General features: G+C 45.9%; 1 long non-coding RNA gene across 3 annotated transcripts; it reads left to right on the top strand.

Moving 5' to 3' along the window:
* Positions 1-115: 115 nt before the first annotated feature.
* LOC134551900 (uncharacterized) lies at positions 116-22178 on the top strand. Of its 3 annotated transcripts, none has more exons than XR_010080716.1 (4): positions 116-251; positions 4352-4461; positions 5940-6086; positions 12538-22178. It is a non-coding gene; the product is annotated as an uncharacterized LOC134551900 (long non-coding RNA). The 3 variants fall into 3 exon arrangements; XR_010080715.1 differs by having other exon boundaries at positions 11754-22178; XR_010080714.1 differs by having other exon boundaries at positions 5940-11924; positions 12538-12664.
* The last annotated feature ends 467 nt before the right edge of the window (positions 22179-22645 follow it).

The following is a 22645-nucleotide window of genomic DNA, read 5'->3' as shown; positions in this document are numbered from 1 at the left end:
GAGAAGGGGAAAAACCATCGAACGTGACAGCTGGGCCCTCTGCGCGCCCTCGGATTGCGATCCCCCCAGAGTGAGAGCGTTGGCTGCTCAGTAAAGGTGTAAAGCAGTTCCAAACCAAACGTGGGCAGCTTGTGACACGTGCAGACCTCAGCCCAGGCAGTGACCCAGCGGAACGGGAGACAGTGGATGTTCTCCGCACACACCCAGTTCCCAGCCCCAGGGAAAGGCCGAGTCAGGTCACCAGGGTGCCGGTAAGCAGCGGTGGCTGAGCCACACTGAACCACCCATTAATCACAGCCTCTGTCCGCCCAGAGGACTTGCCTGAACCAAGCGTTGTTAGATGCTGTGATGGAGGTGAACATCCACAGCTATTCTGTATTTCCTGGGCAGCCACAAGGAGAGCCTGGAGAAAGCCACTGCTCCCCTGTCAACCCTGTGAAGACGTGAGCAAGGTCCAACTCAGCTCTGTCCCCGCTTGCTCACTGCAGTCATTTTAGATCACAGTGAGTCACAGTCAGCAGTCAGGGGTGGAAAGGGCTGGAGCTTTTTCCCTATTCTATGAAAATCAATAAGCACAATTTTGCCAAGGCATTCTGGCATCACTGTTGTCTATTTTTATACTGAGCCCTACATTTGGCTTTTCCAACCTACTTGCTCTGCTTCAATGCATTCCCTTCCTTGTTCTTAAAACAATGCTCCTTCTCTGCGGGAAGGTTGCTTTGAGTTTTATTGTTGGTTGTTTAGGGCTGTGTCCAATTTCTGGGGGTGACAGGATGGGCTTTTTTAACACCTGAAGAGTGCTGCCCACTGCCTCGCACCTTGTCTGGGCGCTTACATCTGCAGGGAGTGGGTGGTGCAGGGCTGTGGCTCTCCTCGCCTCACCTCCCACGCCCGCTTGGTGCTGGCTGGGCTCACATCTAACTGTGGATTTTTCCTTGCAAATACTGAGGAAGCGAAGGATAAGGGAAAAAATAGTTGGGATTTGATAGCGTGTGCAACATCTGACAAACTTGAGTCCCCAAAGGAAGCAGCAATTGATTTATATCTTTGTCTTTATGTAACTTGGGTGTTGTCTCTATGAAACTTTCCAGGCACTTCCTCTAGCAAATTTAATAAAGAAAGAAATACTGGGGTTTGTTCCCTGGGTCCCTGATAAACCCTTAGGAATATGCTATCCCTCAGCTGTGTGTCTATACAAGGGACCATCACAGCCAAGTTATTAGAGGAATCCCTCTCAACTTGCAATGTTTTTTCGGTTAAGTTAACCTTCTTGACAGTATTTTTTTCTGGGAAGGGAGACACTCTGCATTCTGTTCTCGCTTGTATTTTCATTTTTAGAGCTCTTAGCACTTCACCGCTAATTAACTTTCAATAACTGTCGTAGGGTTACAGTTAGTCAGCATGAATCAGACAGAAAATGTAGCTTTAGGGGACCACACTCTGTCAAAAACTATTAGAAACCTTTGCTTGATTTCCGAGGAGAATATACTCACTCAAGCAGGATATAGCAGCTATTAGGCAGCATTCTACTGCAGTAAGAAATCCTCAATAAAAGAGACTCCGTGGTTTTGGTAACAGCCCTCCTTTCAGGGTGGCTCTGAGTAATTATGCAGCATTTTCCTTGCTTCCTGTTTCTTTTTCTGATTTCCTAAATGGTGGCGGTGCTTAGGCCAAAGCTGGGGTTCTGAGCTTAAAGGCAGTACTTTTACCTGTTGGCTTACAAATATAATTCAAAATAGGAGAGAAGGGGGAGGTCACAGGTGCAGGTCAGCTCTGCCCTTCCCAGGGCTTTTCAGCTGTGGAAAATTGATTGAGAACAACTTTTGGCTGTGAGCACTCTGGGGAAGACCTGGCTGTGGTAGGCAGCACTGCTGTTGGTACCAGCGATGGGTGACATTCCTGGGATGCAGCATGCAGAGTTCTTGAGCTCCATGCATGACAAATTGCCACAGGGAAGGAGGGAGGGGAGCAGTGCAGAGCCATGTCCACAGCATGTGTTTTCCTCCCAAGCTTTTGGAGGCCTGCCACACTCTGACCCCTGAAACACTCAACATCATCCACAATGCCCTCATCTAGCTGTGTAAAAGCTGGCTGCAGTGTTAGGTGGGATACCAAATCCTCTCGATGCTGCTGAATCCATGGTTTTCCACAAAGGCCCCCAGGTGCTCCCTGCTGATGATTCATTTGGCCTGTGCAGCAGGAATAGGCAGCAGTTGTGTAAGGCACAGGTGGGGAGGGAGCAGCTCCGTGCCCCCCACAGCCCTGCCTGCCTTGGGCTCTCGTGCTGTTGGAGGCAGCCCCTCTCCCCTGCAGCACCTGCAAGGCCAGGCTGAGGAGAAGGCACCCAAGTCCCGTTCCCACCCCACAAGGTGATGCCACTGTCCACTTGCAGCCTGCTCTTTACTTTCTAGCTAGAGCTAATAGAGGCTTTCAATTTCCAGGTGTGCTGTTAAAATCTCAACACATTGCTCTGGATGACTAAGGATGTCTCCTCTGGTTTATTTAATTTTTCTTTTTTCCCCTTCGCCCTCCTTACGTCAGTCAGCAGTGGGTATAATTTGTTTGCAGAGTTCCAGGGTGTTTCATCTTTCTTTGGCTGGCCCCAAGTGCATGGGGGTTTGTTGAAGCAACAGCATTCTTGATTTCTTAGAGCAGGTATGTGGGTGTTGGATTGTGTCATTCGTAGGAGGTGAACGTCAAAGGAAGTGGGATCAATTGCTGGAGGTTTGTAAGCCAGGTACTTAATATTTGGTTTCCTGGAAAAGCAAGGAAAAATAGCAGAACAGGCAGCCTTTGTGTCTTTAGTTTTCCTTTGTAATCAGAATAGCACAATACCTATGCATGCTCAAGCACAGTTTGGATTGGTTTTGGTTTGGTTGGGTTGGTTTTTCCCCCTTGGTTTATTCCAGATGGAGAACTACTGTATTTTCCTTTAAATAGTTTCACATGTTTTGGTGGATTCTGTTGAATGTTTACTCGAGTAATACAAATAATTTGTGGTCTGTAAGTGCCCTCACAAATAATGTGATTCATTATCAGGTACATTATGTTGTCTTTTTATTTGATGTAAAACGGTGTCTTTGAGATAAAATTAGACAGGAGTGCTATTTGAGACTATTTTGTTCATCTTCAACTGGTTTTTTTTCAGAAGTGCATTAGTCTGAAGTATTTCATGGGCAAAATACTGAGTTATTTTGGGGACAGACAAATTATCTGCAAAAGAAAAGTATGGCTGCTTATTTTTACAGTAATTTTATGGTAATCTCTGTTTTATTTGGCAAGGATAGATATCAAGCTAGATAGAAAATTCTAGCAGAGTACTTTCTCCTCAGCTGCTCTAGGGAGCAGGTATCTTTTGCAGTCCTTGTTCAGGCTAAGCTTAAAAATTAAATAGGACAGAGGTATCCTTTAAAAAAATTATTTATCCATCTTATGGCTTAGGCAAAAGGACTGTAGCAGCGTTCTTGGCATTTCCCCTTATGCTCATTTTCCCATGGCTGTCAAAGGGATCTGTAGGTCAGGAGGAAGGAAAGCTGATGGTGAGGTGTTCATGGGAGTACTTGTCTGTAATCTCTGGAAAAACAGTCCTTCCCTCTCACTTCAGCAAAGTATTGTGGTGTAAATTTATGGATCTCATTGATATTTCTCCTGATTTACACAACAGTAAGCGGTATATAAGCACAACAGTAAGTTAAGGAGCAGTGGGCCTTAAATATTTATCTGGTTTATTTTTAGAATGGCAGTTGCAGCTATTTATAGAGCAAGGAAGCAGTGATACAAATCTGACTGGATTCCTTCTTAGCTTTAAATCTGCAATAGAGAAGCAGTTGGAGTTTTTTGAACACAAGCTCTTATTTATTATGTTAAATTTGCTCTGATTAATAGGTTATAGGCTTCATTTTTCAAGAGCCTCTGAACCCCTGCTTACAAACATAAGAGACCTTGTTAGCTCTGTAAAGGAGCATTGATGCAGCCTGAGAGCAGCTGTGGACTGCCCTGTGCTGCTGTGCAGCACGAATGCCTTACATGGATTTATCCGTGGGGAAAGGTCCCAAGAAAAACACACTTATGGTGGGTCACTGCTTACCTGTAACACCCCAGAAGAGGATATCTTCTCCTATGGGGGTGTTGCTGTCAGTGAGCCTGTGTCTGTGCCAGTGTAGTGGGGAGGGACACTCCCTCTGGAGAGCAATATGAGGGGTAAACTAGGCTGGTGGATGGAGATGCCCAAAGAGAGCATGCCTGTAGTTTGTGCTGGCTCAGAAATTAGCGCTTTTGGCTCTTAGGCCACTGGTTGATGCGTGGCTTAGCTTAGTAGTTGCCTAAATCTGTTGTTTCCTTTTGATTCCAGATGGTTTGTGATCACTGGTGATCCCACCACTGATGTTGGCATCCTGACTGAGTCTCAGACACCTGGGCTTCACTGCAGCTGAACAATCCTCACCCCACACAGACAGGCAGGTCAGCACCTGGCAGGACCAGTTTATTGCTGCATCCCTCCTGTGGAGAAAGAGGGCTTGCCCACTGTCATGAACTTCAAACCATCATTCTGTATTTCATTTAAAAACAAACCTTGAGAGCCTGGGAAGGAAAGGGAAGTAACAAGAAGTCAACCCCCTGTGTTAGCTATGAGAAACCACAGAAGGTGGTATGGTTTTATAAGGAGGCCATGGGAGCAAGGTTTTATTTATAGATAAGTGTATGTCTGTCTGTCTTGTGCCTTCAGATTTATCTTTATACTGACTGTTGTTTCTTGTTTCCTCATTTATACAGTAGCCTTTAGTAATTGTCCTGGGATTTGACAAAGCACTCTTGGAAGAATGAATTGCTAGTACTGTTAAACAAATGTGAAAAGAATTATGCTCTTTCCAGTGTTTCTTGAAATTAAATTTTAGCCCCGGTGTGCTCAACCACCTTCAGGATTAATCTCTGTATTGTCAAAGGAGCCCGTCAAGCCCTTTTAGATCAAAGGAAGCTGTTTTGTATTAAAAAGGTTCTGATGATGTTTTCCAGCTCTTGGGTACAACACAAAGGCAGCCTGTGGCTCTCCACTGCTGTTTGACCTGTTAAGGTTTTGAGTGTCTTGCTGCTTCCTATTTTCTTCGGTGTGTGGGCTCTGCCAGGTCCAGCTCAGGCAGGTGGCCACTGGCACTGCCACAACCAGGCACCTCCAACCTACCAAAAATACCTCCTTGCTCTCTCAGAGCCTGTCTGGTCAGGGTTGGGTTGTTGATGGTTTCACAGCTTGCTGTTCCTTACGGATGCACTGCTGTACGCCTGCACCCACATGGAATCCACTGGTGCAAAACTTCGGTTGCTGGCAGAGCACACCAGCTTGGCATGCTTCCCCTCCCTTCCCAGGATGCCTGGCCTTTTAAAATTCCTTCTTTTCCTGCTTTCAGATGCAGTCCTCTGTCATTACATTTCTGAACAGGCTGCTTAATGATTTTTTTTTCCTCACCACCTCAGAATTTTTCGACTGCTGCATTTGTTTTATTTGAATATAAGCATGGGCGAGACAAAGAAATAAGTGCTATGGAATGATTAGGTAGAGATATGCCAGTGGCTTTACCTGATTAATGGATTTACTTTGTACATTACTCAGAGCAGCTTTCCAATGTCTTTCTCTAAAACAAGGTAATTTGTTTAAAGGGCTATCTTTTTGTAAAATGTTGATAAGCGAGCGGTACTCGGTGCATGTATGGACATGGAGGCAGGGAGAGCCAGGATAGGATGTACAGTCATTTTGCTCCTGCTAGTCACAGCCATTCGTGCAGGTACTTGAGAAATGCAGGATGTGCCCCAAATAGATCTTTACAAATATTCCCTGATGGAGTCATTTTAGCCTCTCCTGACATCCGTATTAGCTGACAACAACAGGATTTTTGTGACGGCGACTGCAGCAGAGTACAAATGCTTTTCTTCTCCTTTCGTGCCAGCCAGCAAGTGAAGGTAAAGACTTGCTATGCTGACTCAGAGGAAAGGCTGAACAAGCCTGGGCTCCTGCCTCTGACAGTGGCCAGAGAATCTTCAAGAAAGTCAAAGAAGAAAACAAGCACTTTTCCCTGATTCATCCTCTTCACAGAGTGAGTATTTCTAGTTCTGGCATCTATTCTGACAGGATAAGAAAGGATAACATAAAGAAATAGTGTGTCAAGGTGAGGAGAGAGGCTTTCTTTTCAAAGTACTAGCAGAATTTAGTTTTCTGATCTGGTGCCAAATGCAACAAAGGTACTTGCCAAATGCCCTTGCAGTAGGACTTGTCCAGGGACTTTACAGCTTTGCACCTCTCTCTCTCTCTGTGTCCTGCTGCTCTGATTCTGTTGGAGTCAGTGGGATTCCTCTGGTGCTGAGCCTGTGTAAATCTGGCTTCTCCTGACTGCAGGGCACATCTCCAGAGTGTGAAAGAGTGGGAGAGCCCATTTCATGCCATTAGCAGGGCAGGGTGTTAGTGAGAGCTGTAACTTCTTCTTGGCTGTTTGGGACTGGGGACACATCTGCTGAGCAGGGAGACAGCCTGGTTTATCTACTGTCCAGTTTACCACAGTGTGGAGTGAGACTACCTTCTGAAAGTCAGGGGAGATCTGGGCTGCTCCCTGTGGTTCCTGCAATCTACTCATGATGAGCCTTATCTCAGGCTCCATTTCCTCTGGATATGGAGACACTTTCAGTGTTGTTATAAATCTGCCAAAGGTTGTGGCATCAGTACCAGGATCCTCTGAGGCACGGGGGCCTGGAGGAGCCTGGCTCGGGATTAGGATGCTGGATTATGTATGTATATAATGCTGAAAATGCACAAGAGATGCACGCATAAAAATGACTCCAGGTTGAAAGTCAAAACTCCTTTTCCATGCACTGGCAGCTTTTTAAACTCCACAGCATTTCTCTGGCCTTTCCAGTTCTATAATATGGATATGAATGCAAAAGGATATAAAATATGTCTGTCTGTCCATATTTATGTCAAAAGGTTAAAGTTAACTGGAGACTGAGATTCTAGCTTGGATTTTTTCTTTCACTCCTGGAAAAAAAACTCTTTAAGCTGTTAATTTCAAAACCAGCATGATCTGGAAACAAGAGCTTTTCTTCTGTGTCATTAAACTTCAAGTCTGTTCCCAGAACTGTATGTCCAAAGGAAAGCATCCCTAGGCAGATGTTATTTGCCAGCTGACTTGGACCTTTGGCACTTCCCAGCTCCTAGCGAGCTTCCTTGGTGTGGAGACATGCCAGAGAACTGGTGAGCTTGCAAACACTGTTCCCTGCTTCAAAGGAGTTCCAATACCAAACACACCCGGGCATCCTGCCAGTTCCTTAAGCCAAACAGGCTGCAGTCTGAAGAGGTCAGAAACAACTTAGACACACCTGGAAATATTCATAAAGCCCTTGGGCCTTGTCATTATTGCTCAAGGTGTCCAGCAGCTCTGCAAACATTCAGATGGTGTCTGAGCTAGGCAGGTGTGGCTTCAGCAGCTTGTATGCCCAAATAAATTCAGCAGGCTGGAATCACGCAGCTAACGCTTGGCCGTTTCTTAATTTGTTGTTATCTATGTGTCTGTAATCCTTGTAGGGAGGTAAGATGCTGGCTTTTCCAGGTATCTACGTGTAGCAAGGAAAGGGATAAAAATATCCATGTTGTGTTCAAAGACAGTGGGAAAAAGCAGTGCCTGCTGGCGTCAGGCCTGGGGAGAAGCATCCTACTCCACAGGCAGGTGGCCACTGCCTGTGGCACAGCTCTGCTGCTGCCCTTCCAATCCACACTGCTGTGGTCAGCAACAGCATCTTCCAGCCCAAAACACCCATGTTGGCTAAGCTGATCGTGTGTGGCCACAGGATGCCTTAAGAGAGAGTATTGCCATTTGCTGAGAATTAAGAAACTTCCAAAACATCTCTGAGTGGCCAAAACTTGCAGTGCTCAAAATCCTTGTCCAATGTTCTGTAGGCATATATTGCTCTGCAAATGTTCCCTGTTGTTGATTTTGCTTCCAAGCTGTGCATCCAAGCCAGGTGCTATATTAGTTTCTTTTGCTGTGAGTCGTAGCACCACAGCCCTGAGAGAGATCATTGCTACATCCACCAAAAATGGAGTCTTCAAACCTTTGAAGAAGAAAACCAGGAAGGTTGTGGAAGGGTGACCCATCGTGTGCACAGACCTTAAAAACGGGGGGAAGCAGGAACAGGGAAACTGGGGGAGCAGTGGCTGGGGTGTTCCTCAGCCCCTTCCAGCAGAAAGGTAGAATACATTTGGGTCCACTGACTCCCTTTATTAGAAGGATAATTTGCTGTTGAGCTTTGAAGCCTTACCTACGTGGCTAACGTGTGATTAGGATGCCCAGCAGAGGGGCCGAGTGCCAAGATGTTCCACACTGGGTTTCCACTGCCATGGAACACAGACTCTGGGCTTCCACTGTTGTGCTGCAGCTGGGACCAGCTTTCAGTGGGGAACCAGACCAGCTGCTGCTGCTCTTGTTCTGAGCACTCATAAATGGAATTTGGTCCCTCCTGAGAAATATCGATGAGATTTAAATTGTTTTGACGTAAAGCAGTGGTGTTACAGACACTGTGCTGTTACTGATTTAGTAGGATTTGCATTTCCAGTGTGGCTAACAGGTAGCCAGTGGAAACCTTGCTGTGGATTGTTTGATGTTTCTCAGAAGCAGATACTCTTCAGTCAGGGTCTCTTGTTCTCTGATGCTGCAAAAAAACATGCCCTTGCCAGTCCAAAGGCAGCATTCCTCCTTTGTTCCTATTGGCATTTGCAGGAAAGAAATGCTTCAGTTTCAGGCTGAAATAATTCCTCCCCAGTAATTTTCAGCTGTATGCTTTCAGTGTATTGGGAGCAGAATGTTAGACTGGTATTGGGGCATGGCACGTGCGGCATGGCACATGGATCTGCAGGACCTTTTTTGCATTAGAGACAAGTAGAGATCCTGAAGGCCCTAAATGGCACAGAGAGAAGGTGGTGGCAGGACTAGGCAAAGTGAGGGTCAGGCCATGCAGTGCCAGCATGGCTGGGATATGAGTGAGCTGAGTTTAAAGAGTCTTGGTTTGGCTGTTGGTCCTCTCAAGTGAGGCTTGACTATAGAAATCATGAACCTCACACAATTTGGGACAGGGATTTCTTGCGTAGAGATGGTATATTCCCTGCCACAGAAACTGCATTAACTCCTTTAGTGACAGTTTGTAACACAAATCCTGGCTGTTTAATTGGATTTATCATGGCTATTGGGAGCATAAATGTGTTTACAGATTTGTTTTGAAAGCTTTTTTGTGTGTTTTTCTCATAGCAAGTCAACTTCCATGTGGTGCAATTATGTTCAAGATGTTCCCTGTAGCACTGGAATAAAGTCAGATTATACTGTGTGTGCATGTTGTTCTTTGAAAGAATTTTATCTAAGGCACAATACACTGTGGCAGGAGGAGGAAAGGAGCTTAGTTTTTATTAAAAGAGGCATAAAAAGCTTAAAACACAAAAAAATATGTCAAAATTTGTTTCCTTGTTATAGGAAGTACTTGTTTCTGTCTACTGAAATGTGAAACTTTTTCCCCTTTAGCTTATTTCATGCTCCATCCAACTCTGCCAGAACTCAGTCCACACAGCTTGCCAACTGTTGTGCCACAGCCTTTCCAGCATTAAAGGATGGAGATAAACGCAGTAAGACATTTCAGAGACAAGCATTTAGGGAAAATAAGAGATGACTTTTATTTGTTTTGGAAAGTGTCTTAGATTTTTTTTGGTTCATGGTGTGGCCTGGAAACTTGCAGTGTGTTTCATGCAATTGTACAGGAGGCTCACATGAAGCCTGCTCACATCCCCAGCCACAGGGCTGGCTCCAAAGAGATGCTGTGGTACAGGAAACACCCTTGGGTGTCAGCACACCCAAGGGGCTACAGCACAGTGGTACTGTTAGATTTGTCTTTTTTAATTATTATTTCTATTATTATTATTATTGATATTGATATTATCATCATCATCATCATCATCTTGTATAACAATACAACTTAAAGTACAATTTCCTGTCTGATGGCAGTTCAGATATTAAATGTCACATCTGCCTAGTACTTTAATCCTTAACTATGACAAGTTTTCCCAGCACTTCTATAAGAGACAGTTGTGATACATTTCACTCCCTGCTGAATGATAGTCAGAACCTCAAATTTGTTCCATGAACCATTATTAATACTACTCCTAATTGTTGTTATTAGTAAGCCTTGTAAGAGCAGTTACTTGGAACAGCAGCACAACAACTCTCCCCACCGTGGGAAAGGTCAGGATTTTCAGATGTCCCTGTTTGCAGCCTCTCACTCTGTGTGTTGGTCACAGCTGTCCTTTCTCTAGGTCGCACTGAAGGACAACTTTCAGGGACAAGCCTCTGCTCTCTCCTGCTGCCTCCCGAGTCCAGCCCCTCCCCACAGTGCCTCTCTGTCCTGGGAAAAGCTGCCAAGCCCTTGGCTGAGGTCGGCAATGCTGTGAACAATGCAGGCATTTGAAAACTAGAAAGCTCAAAGCTCCTGTTCTTGTGACCAAAGGGATGGATGGAAAGATCAAAGAAGAGGACACACAGCTTGGGAGGGTGTAGTGGGTTTTGGAAACCAACAGCAGTCGGGCTCAATGTCTGTGATGCACAGAGCATTGCTGCTGTGCCACAAAAATGCAGATGGAAAGGCATGAGGAGCTTGCAGCTGTGCTTTGCTTCCTGAGGAGCTCCAGGCAATGACTTGCCTTTCTGTCATAAGCTCTAATGAGGTAAGGGAGCAGGAGAAGGGATGCAGGCACATCAGAGCTCAGTGGAAAGAGAAATCCATATGGCAGTTGCTCACTACAAACAAAGCTGAGTGATCTTTGGCAATCAGATTTCTGGTGGCCCTGAGTGGATTCACACAGCTGAGAGTCTGGCCCCAGAAGCTGAGAGTAGCAGCAGAGCTGAGAGCAGTGTAACTCTATGCAAGCTTCAGGTAATAGTTCCCATTGGCTTAGCAAACTCAAATCTGCAGATCTAATTTGCCAATTGAAAATTTGGCCTTGATTATAAAGAAGGGAAAAAAAAAAAAAGATAAAAGCCTGAAGCTCTGGGCAGGTATGTAAGAACATACCCAAGAATGTAAAAACACACCTTTGTGCGCTTAATCAGGTAGGTATTTGTCAAGTTTTCCAGAATAGTTTGTATATTCAGAAGAAAATCACCTTTAAAAATCAGCATGCTTTGCAGAAACTTGGTGAGCAGACTATTTTACAGAATTTCAGGTTTTACCCTGCTTCAATCAGGGTAAAAAGCTTGAAAGATGAGCTGCTTTGAAGCATTTCACAAGGCCCATGAGTCATGCAAAATCCTATCTCATTTTTCCTCTGGTTGAAATCACAGAAGTTACGAATGCTAAAAGAGTTATTAGATCATAGATAAAGAATGCTGCACAGTGGCTTGGTGAAAATAAATAAATAAATAGTCCCCCCTAATTTTCCTCCAGCTTCTAATTCCCTCGGGAAGAATTCAAGAGGCAAGAGTGGGGTATCACAGCTCACCCTCAAAAAGGAGTGGCATGCAGCTGCATCCCTTGCAGAGCTGCTATTCCTTCTCTTGGTTTCTTCAGTGCTCCAGGCAAAAGGAGATTTTAAAACCACTCCTTTATCTAGCACAGTTAATTTCCCCACCCTGTACCAGCTCAGCTTCTCTGGCAGGTATGTTGGGGGATGGTGGACCCAAGCTTTCATCTGCTCCCAAGTCTTCTGCTAACAAAATTGCCCATTTGTGATCCCACAGAACCTGCTCCGTACCCAGAGAGATCCAGGCAGGCAGGGAGAAGGTGACACCGTGTTTATATAACTCAGTTCTACCAGTGCTGCCACTTCTGTCATGTTAGGATACCTGTATCCCCCAGGTATTTTTATTACTAGAATAAATCCTGCCTGGAACTACTGCTGAGGTCTGTGGGTAAGTGCTAGCCTGGCCTTCCAACTTTTTTTCCCCATATTTATTTCTTATGCTGCTGTCACTTCTGAAATCCTTCTCCTTTTAGTTTCTTTTCCCTGAAATGCTGTGGTTGGGTTTCCCAGATGTGTTCCTTGTTGATCAGGAATTTCTAAATGCTGAGAAGGAATTGCAGGAAAGCACTAGGCAGTGGGTCTTGTGTGATGATAAACCATAAAAACATTTAATCAGATAGAAAGTCTTGCTTTCTATTTCAGTCACCATTTTTGGAGCACATATGAGAGGTTAGAAATTAATTTTGGCATAAATAAAGTAAATTCAAATAAGAGGAGAAACATGTGCCATTTTTGTCAGTATTTTGTGGGAAAAGAAAACCAACCCAGCTGAGGAAAAACAATTATTTTTAATTGCTTACATGATTGAAATCTGTATGATTAAGCTGGTGTTTAGCTGAGGGAAAATAGTATAGTTCAGTGACTTTGCATGTGGCACAGAGATGAATAGTTCTGTTTCTTAACAAACCTCAAACATTCTCATTGTTCAAGAGATTTCTAATGACCTCTTGTTGCTACTTTTTTCAGGTTCCCTTTTTCACACATTTTTTTCTTCCCCACAGTCATTTCATCCTTTTGCTAAACAGTTCCCACTGGAAGAGAGACAATGGAAGAGAGAAATGCAGCAGAAACCTTGGGGCATTCAGCTTCTCCCTTATTCCCAGCACGGTGTAGGATCTGCCATCTGATCTTCCCTCTAGCAGTACATGTGAAGGGTCAGTAACACCCTTGAAACAGGTAAAATTAAACCTGTCCTACTTTTGGAAGGTTGCAGAATTCCACACATTGTAACTAACAGTGATACTAATTTACTGTAAAATCCTGTGTGTATGTTAATGAGCTCGGTCTTGCTAGGGCTAAAAATAAGTCTCAGTGTAGGAAAAGCTTACAGAACGAGCAAAATTGCTCATTACCAAAAAAAATTCATCTGTTGTCAAAAACACTTGATCATGTAAGATCTCCAGCTCTCTGTTTCTTTTGGGTAACACCAGACCTACTTACCCCTGTTCCTGAAGGTTTTGGGTGTAGCGAGCAATTTTAATGTCTTCTGTAGTGAGGATGATGATACAAGGATGGTGTTTTGCTTCTCAAAACAGGTAAGAAGATGCATCAACTCAGCCTAATTGTTTGGATTGAAATTTTCCATGTCAAAGTTTAGCCAGTTTCATTACAGGAAATGCTAGGTGAGAGGCGAAGCTCCCAGCCTTGACAGTATTCATCACTTTGGGATGGATCAACACCTTAACCAGACCATATGTTGTTCTGTCTTTGAAAAGATGGCAGTGAATCTTGGAAAGAGAAAGGTGTATAAAGTGATTATTGGAGTCAACTTTGCAGCCATCCACGCAATATTCAAAGGTGACCATATCTTTTCTGCTTTGTTTTCTTAGCAAACCCTTTGGAAGAGTTTCTGTTCTTGTGTGTATTTCAGCCGTATTTCAGTGGGGTTTTACTTGTATGTGACATTTCTTAGTGATGTCAAACTTGCACAGAGGAATGCAAAGCTGCAGGCTTGGTTTTTGCTTGCTTGTTGCTAAACCCCAGGTCTCACATGTCTGTTTTGGCCAGCAGTCACTTTCTGCCAGATCACAAGGCTAGTCTTTGCTCCCTTTCATCCAGCTGTCACTGGTGCTCTCTAAGGCACCACCAGCTAGGCTGTATGTCAGGAAATGCAAAATTTGCTATTCTGCCTCATGGAAGCAGCCACAGGGAGAAAGCAGTGGGACTCCTTACTCTAGATGCCATGGAGGTGGCCACTGGTGGGACTGGTGACAGCTGTTGGAGCTGGTGATGTGTGTTCTGTGCTTCCAGCTGTCCCAGGGGGTGTTGCTTTGATGCAAGGATCTGAGGTGATCACACAAGTCTTGGTGGACTAAAGGAAGAAAATGCATGGTTTATTTACGTGTCAGTGGCACCAGGATATCGCAAGCATTGGTCAGAAGCCCCTGGTGCTGGATCCCAATGACAAGGCAAACCCAGTTTCAGGAGATTGGGAGTGAATGTGTGAATTCAGCAGGGACAGGTGGAGGGGATCAGTTACAGAATTGTCATAGCTGGAAGGGGCCCACAAGGGTCATCAAGTCCAACTCTTCAATGCATGGCCTGTACAGGGGTTTTGATGAAGGGGTACAGAGTTTAGCAGAAAAAATAACATTCCCTCTTTTCCAAGGAGAGTGACTCGTAGGCATTGTGTCAGAACTGCCTTAAAAGACAGCAGACTGCCTGCTTTATAGGTCTGGACAGATGTTTTGCCATGTGAAGAGCACCTTTTCTAAAATGCAAAGTGCATGTTTCTTTGTTGTTGTTGTGCAGTGGATATTCCCTGTGCTGGTGTGTCACCATGGTGCTGGACTGGGGAAGCTGAACATCAAAAGCTTTAGGGAGCTGTATGGCTCAATTGTTTCTGCTTTCATCATCCATTAAAAAAAATCTAAATGGAAGATGAGAACCTGCGTGCCTTGGGTTCATATGGAAGCAATTGTAAGACCAAGCAGCAGCAGGGTATTTTCTCAAAGATGAGTAGATGGTTGGGCCTCTACAGGAAATCTGCTGCAAACAGATTATTCAAAACTAACTTTTTGAGGCTGTGGGATGTAAATGAAAAGAAATAGCTAATCAAAAGGAGAAAACACTGAAAGGAAGTGTTTTATCTGATTTCAGAAGCTGTTGGTTTTCATTCTGATCTTCTTTTTCTGTATATAGCTTTTAGAGTGCCCTTAAGTCTTCTTAAAAGGTTATTACTTTTCCAGTGGCATTAGAGAGACTGAAATGATATTTGCAATGAGGGTAAGTGACTCTCTTGAGGTTCTGGCACCCACAGCTGCAGATTAACTGGAAATGCAGGCATTTAGTAAATCTGAAAATAAGTGCCTCTTGGCCCTGTGCACTTCAGAGAAGTCAACTGAAGTTTTGTGAGTGGGACCAGAACAGCAACACAGCATACTCTGCACAAGGGACACATATTTAGAAAAATTAATCCCTCCAGAATGAATTCTGGCTCTTAAGGTAATGGCCTCCATTCTTTTTGCCCAGACTATCTCATCCATGGAAGTCTGGGAAGCCCTGCTGTTAGTTCCATGGATGGGAACAGCGAGACTTCCCTTTCTGGTGTTAGTTGTGGCTGACCAGAGGTGTAATTCTTAAAAATTCCTGTTATTTAAAATCTCCTCGGGTTTCCAGTTTCCCAAGTAAAAGAGCTCCATTCGAGGTCTGGAGTGGATTAAAGCAGTGAGTGCTAATCCAGAACTGGTTCTTGAGATGCTGCACTGGTAGGGAGATGGCTTCAACCACGATGAGGTGAAAGGCCAAGAAGGACCTGGCAATCAAAAACCAGCGCAGGAGACAGATGGATAATACCAATGAGGCGTGTGCACATACATACTCCCATACACACAGCTTTGTCTCAGTTGTACAGAAATGTTCCCTGTCTCCCCAGCAGTCACTAACCCACTATTTTTCTTCCAGAAAGTAAATCCTTGACAGACTTGAAGTGATGAGTAATGACTCCACTTTCTTCCATTCCAGCTGCCACACAGGCACGCACGTTGGTTGCTCATTGACCCAGCAAAATTTGAATGTCTTCCCCTTCTCTTGTTGTCCCATGTCTACCCTATCACTTACCAGTTGCTTGCTGTTATGGTATGGTGGGACCATCTTCTCTCAGCAGGCACTGCAGTTGTTTTTTACAAGAAGAAAGAAAACGTTGGTGAGCAGTGGTACACATCTAGGGAAAATGTCAGCACTTAAACCCAAGCCTTGCTTTTCCCTCTGAGCTGTCATAGCTGGATGCTCTGCCCTTCCTTACAAGTGGGTTTGAGGAGGTGGTTGTTTTGGCTGGAATTGGAGAGGCACAGGTGGTACCACCAGCTGTAAATTGGAGGAGGCACTTCCTGATTATGACCACTGCCTACACACAGATCACTGCCAAGAGTGGAGCTGGAAGGCGCAGAAGCCTTCTCCTTACTTGGAAAAGGAGGGTAGTCATCACTCCCCTCTCCTGCAGGCTTTCACCTGGACGTTGGGCTTCTTTGTCACTACTTGGCTTCCTAAAATGCTGTGATGTGAACAACCCTCAGCCACCAGTGAGACATGGATAAATTGAGGCACAAAGTATTTAAATTCATGCATCTAACATTTAGATGCTTGGGTCTATATATACAAGTGCATGGCATGTTTGAAAACCAGCCTACTTTTAAGAGGCTTCAGCATGGATTCAGATGTCTGCTTAGCTATGGCAAAATAAGTGGTGAATGACTTCCTGACTGCTGCAATGTCAAAATTTTGCCCTCTGACTCTAAATGTCAGTAGTGAGATGCTTGTACCGAGCTGCAGAGCGAGCATGCACCAGGCTCGTCTGTGAGGAGCTTGGAATGTTGCTCTGGGAGTGCAGGGAGGAATTTCAGAGGGCACTGACAGCTACCTGGTCTCAGCTGCAAGCACACACCCCCATTTGCACTTACGTATTTTTATTTCCAGGTTACAATTTTTTAGTTCTTGTCTGGTGCTCATGTCTCCACCTTCACATAATGGAGACCTCTGTTTGCTGGCCTTGACTTGCTTTGTCTCCAGGAAAATTAGGCTGCCTTGTCACCCTGTGTGCTGAAAGCCCTTTCCCTGGGTGATGCCTTGGCCTATTGCCATCTCACAGTCTTGGTTTTCATTTCTTGTCCTAAACGTGGATCCACTGCACAGGGTGCAGCAAGTGAGGGAGAGGCACTGGAGGGTTCACCCACCACTGCGCACTCCACGCCCACAAGCACCAGAAGAGAGCCAGATTAAAAGATTAAAGTCCCAAACTGCAAACCTCCTTGGGCTCCCCATGAGATCTGAGTGCCTGGCTGCAAGGCCAAACTCCCACTCCAGAGATGTGCTGTCGCTCGTGCTGGAGCCGCCGGCTCCCGGCATCCCCTCCTGCTGCTGGCTCTCGCCGGTTTTACGGAACAAGAATTAAATAATAAACCGGTTTTGCTCTGAAGGAAGGTCCTGAGTGACGCCTTGGCAATACCTGGGGGCTCAAGGGTGGCTTTACGCTCCCCTCGTTGCACACCTGAGTTTTGGGGTTTGTAGCCTTCACTGGCGCCTTGCTTGCTTGTGTTGTGGTGGCTGGATTGCTTTGCTTGGGATGTGGGATGGGGCTGGAGAGGGAGGGTGGCAGTCAGCAGCATGGTAAGCACACAGGGAGGGTCGTGAGTCCTTTGACATCATCTGGTCAATTCTTAGAGGTCTCTTACAGGTTTCACCCTAGCAAAACTATCACTAGGTGTGTGTGCTCACAGGCACTGTATTTTCTCTCTCTTTTTTTTTTTTTTTCCATCCCACTTGATCTTCATTAGGACTGGGCAAATAATTGCCTTTTTGGATTTATGGCTGAAAGGCACAGAAGTCAAACTGTCGCACTATTACTGTGTTTCTGTCTGTAATTTTTGTTTGACCAAAGCAGTGAGTCGGAGCCAAAATGATGATTCCAGCAACACCACAATACTCAGCACGCTGAGCTCTCAAAAGCAATTTTTTCCCTAGTTTTGTTTTTTTAAATTTTTTTTTTAATATTTTTGAGTGCTTTTTTATCAGAAACGGGTCATTTCAAAGCAAAAAGTTCAGATCTGCTATTTTGAAAGCATTGGAATAATATATTTTTACTTCTCAGGAGTTGTTCTTCCTTCTCCTCCCTGTGCTTTTCAGAGGAAGCTTTTTGTCAGACACGGGCTGAACCTGTGAAGGTGTTCGGTTCTGGAGCTCCCTGTTTCAGCACATTTCCCAGCTCTGCTTCCCAAGGGCTCAGGTGACACCGAAGTAGAGTGCATGCCAGCACCTTCTGGCCCTTCAAGAAACGCTGTGGGGCCACACAAGCCGTGCCAGAGTGGCCATGTGCCCATTGTGCAGCCTGCCCTGCCTCCAGCTGCGGAAGCATTGGGATCTGTGCCTCCAGGGAGAACAGCAGCAGGACCTGTGTTTCCCAAGCTGCTGAAATGGGCATAACCGAAATATCACACAGGTACAACCCTAAAATGGACTAATTTCCAGGTTTGTGTCTGGTTTGATGAATTAAAGGCTAAGTTTTAGCAAAGTCTTTTTTTATTAACTGTATGCTCACATAGGTCTTTGTGATGCATCTCTGTCTTCCAACTGATTATAATTATTGCACTGTTTTATTTACATAGGATTAATGTAATTCAAATTACTAGATGAAATTCTTTGATCTCCAGGGTACAAGAGGTGAGATTATGATGATTTACAATTTTAAACAGTTGCTCCTGGCCATAAAATCTATTCATTTGAAAATCAATAGAAAGATATCACTTGCCATGTTGATGAGATAATTTCCTCTGCTACTCAGCCCTGACCCTATTCTCCTGGTTTTCACCATTCTATCAAGTTTGGATACCTTTTTTTTTTTTGTTCCTGGAAGCTCTGCTCCACCTGATCCTGTGCAGCCCTTCTGTGTGTCTGTGGTAACTCTGTTTTAATTTGAAGCCACTTTCTGATTTATATGCTCCAAGCATGCTAACTCTTTTTCCAGCCATGCATTCAGTCAGATGGTGTAGCTGCCAAAAATATATGCAGCTCCATATTCGTTCTTTGTTGCATTGTGTGAATTTAGAGGTGCAGTGTATTAGAGACTGTAAACTTTCTGATCTCTAACAAGGGCTGTTGTCTGTCCAGCAAGTCCTGCCCATTGCACAATGGGATGAATACTTATGATGCTAAATAATAATACTTGCCTCTGACCCTCTTCATCAGCAGATCTAGCATTGCTTCACTGAGGAAGCAGTCAAATCATTATCCTAATATCCAGATGGGGAAACTAAGGTGCTGCAAGGTGAAATAACTTGTCCAGTGTCAGCAAAGGAGAGCTAGAAAGGGAAAGCAGCTGTCTCTGTCCCCAGCTACACCCTGCAGCGTCCTCAATGACAATGACAGCTCATGAAATTTGTCTTTTATGCACTGCATTCTTCTCTATTAACAGCAAACAATTCCAGTGTTTTCTTCACAGGTATTAATAGCCTCCCTGAGAAATATGTTTCAACATGCATTTTCAGCAGTACTTGTGTGTGTGCTGTGCCCCAGCCAGCAGCTGTGACCTGCTAGGAGGAGGCAAACTGGGGCGAGGTTGCACCTACGCCCCTGCACCCTGCTCCTCTGCTCCAGCACCCCTCCGCTCCTCCAGTGGCAGTCGGGGAGGTTGGGGACCGACCACAGAGATGTTCTGCAATACCAACTGCTGTGTTGGCAGCTTTGGAGTTGCCTCTGGGTCTGACTTACTGTCTTGTCTCCTTGAATATAATTGCTCACTGCTGAGGTTTTTTTTTCCTTTCTCTTTGATTCTGTAGCACTCGTACCCTACTCAGATTCCTCATCAATCTCACAATCTGGGGAGTCTGAGGAAATAGAGAACTGATCATCTGCAGACTTCTTCTGCATATCATGAAAGTGTCCCTGTGCCATGTGTGATTGCAATCTCTTTTTCCTTTAATCAGACAGAACATCAGAGTGTCAGACTGTACCAGCCAGGTCTGTGTGCTGGGTGGGGAAGGATGGAGCTGCTTCTGCGGAGGTGCTCCTGGCTCCCTGGAAGTGACAGCACAACTCTGGCTTCCCCCTCCCCAACCCTTCTACCTCCCCACCCTGCTCAGCTCAGCCTTGCAAATGTTCCACGGCAGGGCATGTTCTGCCCTGCTGGGGCTCAGCTGCTGGGGCAGCACCGGCTGCGGGGAGTCCTTGAGGAGTGGCAGAACACGTCTGCCTGGAAATCTGCCTGTGCTGCAGATGAACCAATTCCTTGCTATTTGGAGGTCTCCAGGGATCAAATTACTTCATCGAATTGGCCATAATTGTAATGATTTCCACCCAAGAACCTTAGCACGTTGGTAGGAAAAGCACGTGTAAAAGCTTGAGTGGTTTATGTGGGTGCAAGGGTGCATGTGCTCTTTATACATTACACTGGAGGTTCATCACAAGCTTTTCAGCGCTCTGTAGGGCCTCTCTCATGAAGGTCAGACTAGGTAGTCCACACTAGGTAAGGGCCTTAAATTTTGGCATTTATTCCTTAGCTTGTAAGCATTTTAGGAGGGAAAGGAGATCTCAAATAGAGGTAAAGTTCTGCCACCTTCATCTATTTTTAGTGTTTTATTCACTTAGTGTTACAACTTTTTGCTTTTACCTACCTACTCTCAGTACACTACAACCATTTAGATACTGAAATATAGGAGAATAGAACAGCTATAAAATTAACAGAGCTCTATCCACTCATCCCTTCCCATTTGTGCAGGGCAACATCTGAAGGACACTGTTACCTCCAGATGTCAGGACATGTGGCAGAAGGAGCAGACTCAGAGCTTGTGTGTCCTCTGTGGTATGTAAGCAGAAACAGTGCCTAGACAGGAAAGTGTTTGAATGTTAATGATAGGACAGTGCTAAAAAACACTTTAGAAACCCTTCCCTGCTTTTTGCTGGGGAAATCTCAATTTGTTGGCTGCCACTGGCTTTTTGCCCAGCATTCTCAGAACTGCTGGTGAAGGGAGACAGCAGAGCACATTCGTCCTATTCCTCTTCCCCAGAGTGAGATGCCAGACTGGAGCAGATACGCTGCTGTTCCTGTTCCTAAGGACACACTACAGTGGAGACTACATTCTGGTCAACCCTTTCCTATACCTGCCTTGATATATTCAGTAGCCCAGGGCAGGGCTGAGTTACATCTCACTCCCTAGCAGCCCCTGGAAGCACAGCTAAGTGATGTGAGAATCTCCTCAAATCCATTGGGATGCTCCCAGAGCAGTGTTGTTAGTCCCTCTTTCCCTAGGATGCACGCTCACAGTCCCAGGCATGCAGTATCCCTGGAGTCCCAGCACAGCATTACCCTGGGTGGGCTTCAGCCATGTCCCAGGAGCTTCTTGCAGGAGAAGGGATTTGTGTTGGGGACCCCTGGCTAAAATTTGGCTTTCCACCTTGATGTGCATTGTTCCTGCTCCTTTTCTTTCCATGGGAGGGGCTGAATTTCTGTTGCATGGTATATAAAGCATTGAGGACGAAAAGTCTATACAAGTGTGATACTAATAATATTTTGCAGCTTTAATTACCATGATTGTAGTGCCTAGAGGCGTATGCAAAAACATTTTGAGTGGGTGGAGAGGAGGCAGTGCTGTGAACATTTTTGTGGTTTAGCTGGGCAATGTGCAATGGAGTTTTCTCATGGGAACCACAGCATGCCAGGGAGAAGAGCTGCCTCTGCCTCCTCATCTGTTCTGTTGGGATACTGGATCACACCCCAAAGACGAGGAGACAGCCCCAGTCACTCCAGTTCTGGGGAAAAGCTGGGCTGAGCTTTGCAGAGGGGCTGTAGGGGCAGGTGCTGCTTGTTCCTCCAGGCAACAGGTCTTTTTCCTCAGGCAACATCCCTTCCATCAGGCAGCTTCACCTGCGGGGTGATTTTCAGATTGGGCAAGCGCTGATTTGGGGCATGGACTTGCCAGCAGGCTGGAGAGAGCGCGCCTGGTCCGGGTCAGGGTGTGCACTGCAGACAGAGCTCCCGCCAGCCCAGCCGCCCACCCGTCCCTGCCGTGCCTGCGTGGGCAGCGCCAGGGACACACAGAGGGCCCTGTGTGGCACCCGCCAGCACCCTGCCCCACTGCCAGCAGGCTGAACGCACCCAGGGTCACAACTCACTGGAAATACCCCCTGTAGGAATGCAAGTTTTGAGAGTTTGGGTGCTACGAAATGAAAAAAAGGGTGCCTGTGTTTCCCCAGCTCCAGAATGTGGTCCTGCATCCTTAGAACTTTAAAAAACTTTGTTCCTAGATCATATATTAATTTTTAGACGTTTTTATGTAGTTTTGGTGACAGTGATTTGACATAGATGCTACAAAGCCTCGGCCTTCTATTGGAAAAACTGAAGGAGAAATTCAGTTTTGTTTGGAGTTGTTTACCAAGGAGCCAGGTCAGGATTCTGCTTCCTGCTCAGACAAACAGACATGAGGAGCAAGGGAGCCAAGGTATGGATTAGAAGGCAAGGCAAAAGGAAAGGAAACGCTCTGTGAAAGGTATTCCCAGCTTTGGGCAGAGCTGGACAGTTGCCTACAAGACAAGCATATTTTATTGAGGCTTTTTTCCCCCTCGCTCGCTAATTTTTTCTACACATGTAGTACTTTTTTCTATTGTTATCTGCACTAAACTGAGTTACTTCATTTATAAATTATTTATCACTGAAACATGACTTACTTAAAAACTCATAGTTCAACCAATTCTCCATCAGTAAAACAATTACACGCTCTCATTTCTCCTCGCTTGAATTGGTACTCGGTACTTTGGCACCGCTTTCTGCACAGCTGCGCGTCGCACCCCAGGCCGGCCCTTTGTGCCCCTCGGCGGCCCCGGGGCGGTGTGGCGGGCCGGGCCGCGGGCCCGCTTCGGGGCTGTTTTCCCGAGGCGGGCCGGGCGGGCACGCGGGAGCCGCGCCGTTCCCGCGGGGGCGCGCTCCGGCCGCGGGGGGGCGCTGCCGCTGCCGGTGCCGCCCCCGCCGGGCGCTGCGTCACGCGGCGGCCGCGCGTGGGCGGGCGGCGGAGCGCGCGCGGGCTCTCCCCATGTGACCGCGCGGGAGGGGGCGGCGTGCGGGGGGGCGGGGGCCGCTCCCTCCCTCCTTCCTCTCCCCTCCCCTCCCTCCTCTCCCTTCCCCTC

The sequence above is a fragment of the Prinia subflava genome, chromosome 6, assembly GCF_021018805.1.
Source record: "Prinia subflava isolate CZ2003 ecotype Zambia chromosome 6, Cam_Psub_1.2, whole genome shotgun sequence".
NCBI lineage: Eukaryota > Metazoa > Chordata > Aves > Passeriformes > Cisticolidae > Prinia > Prinia subflava.
The sequence above is the reverse complement of the archived record's forward strand: the minus strand, read 5'-3'. Positions and strand labels throughout refer to the sequence as shown.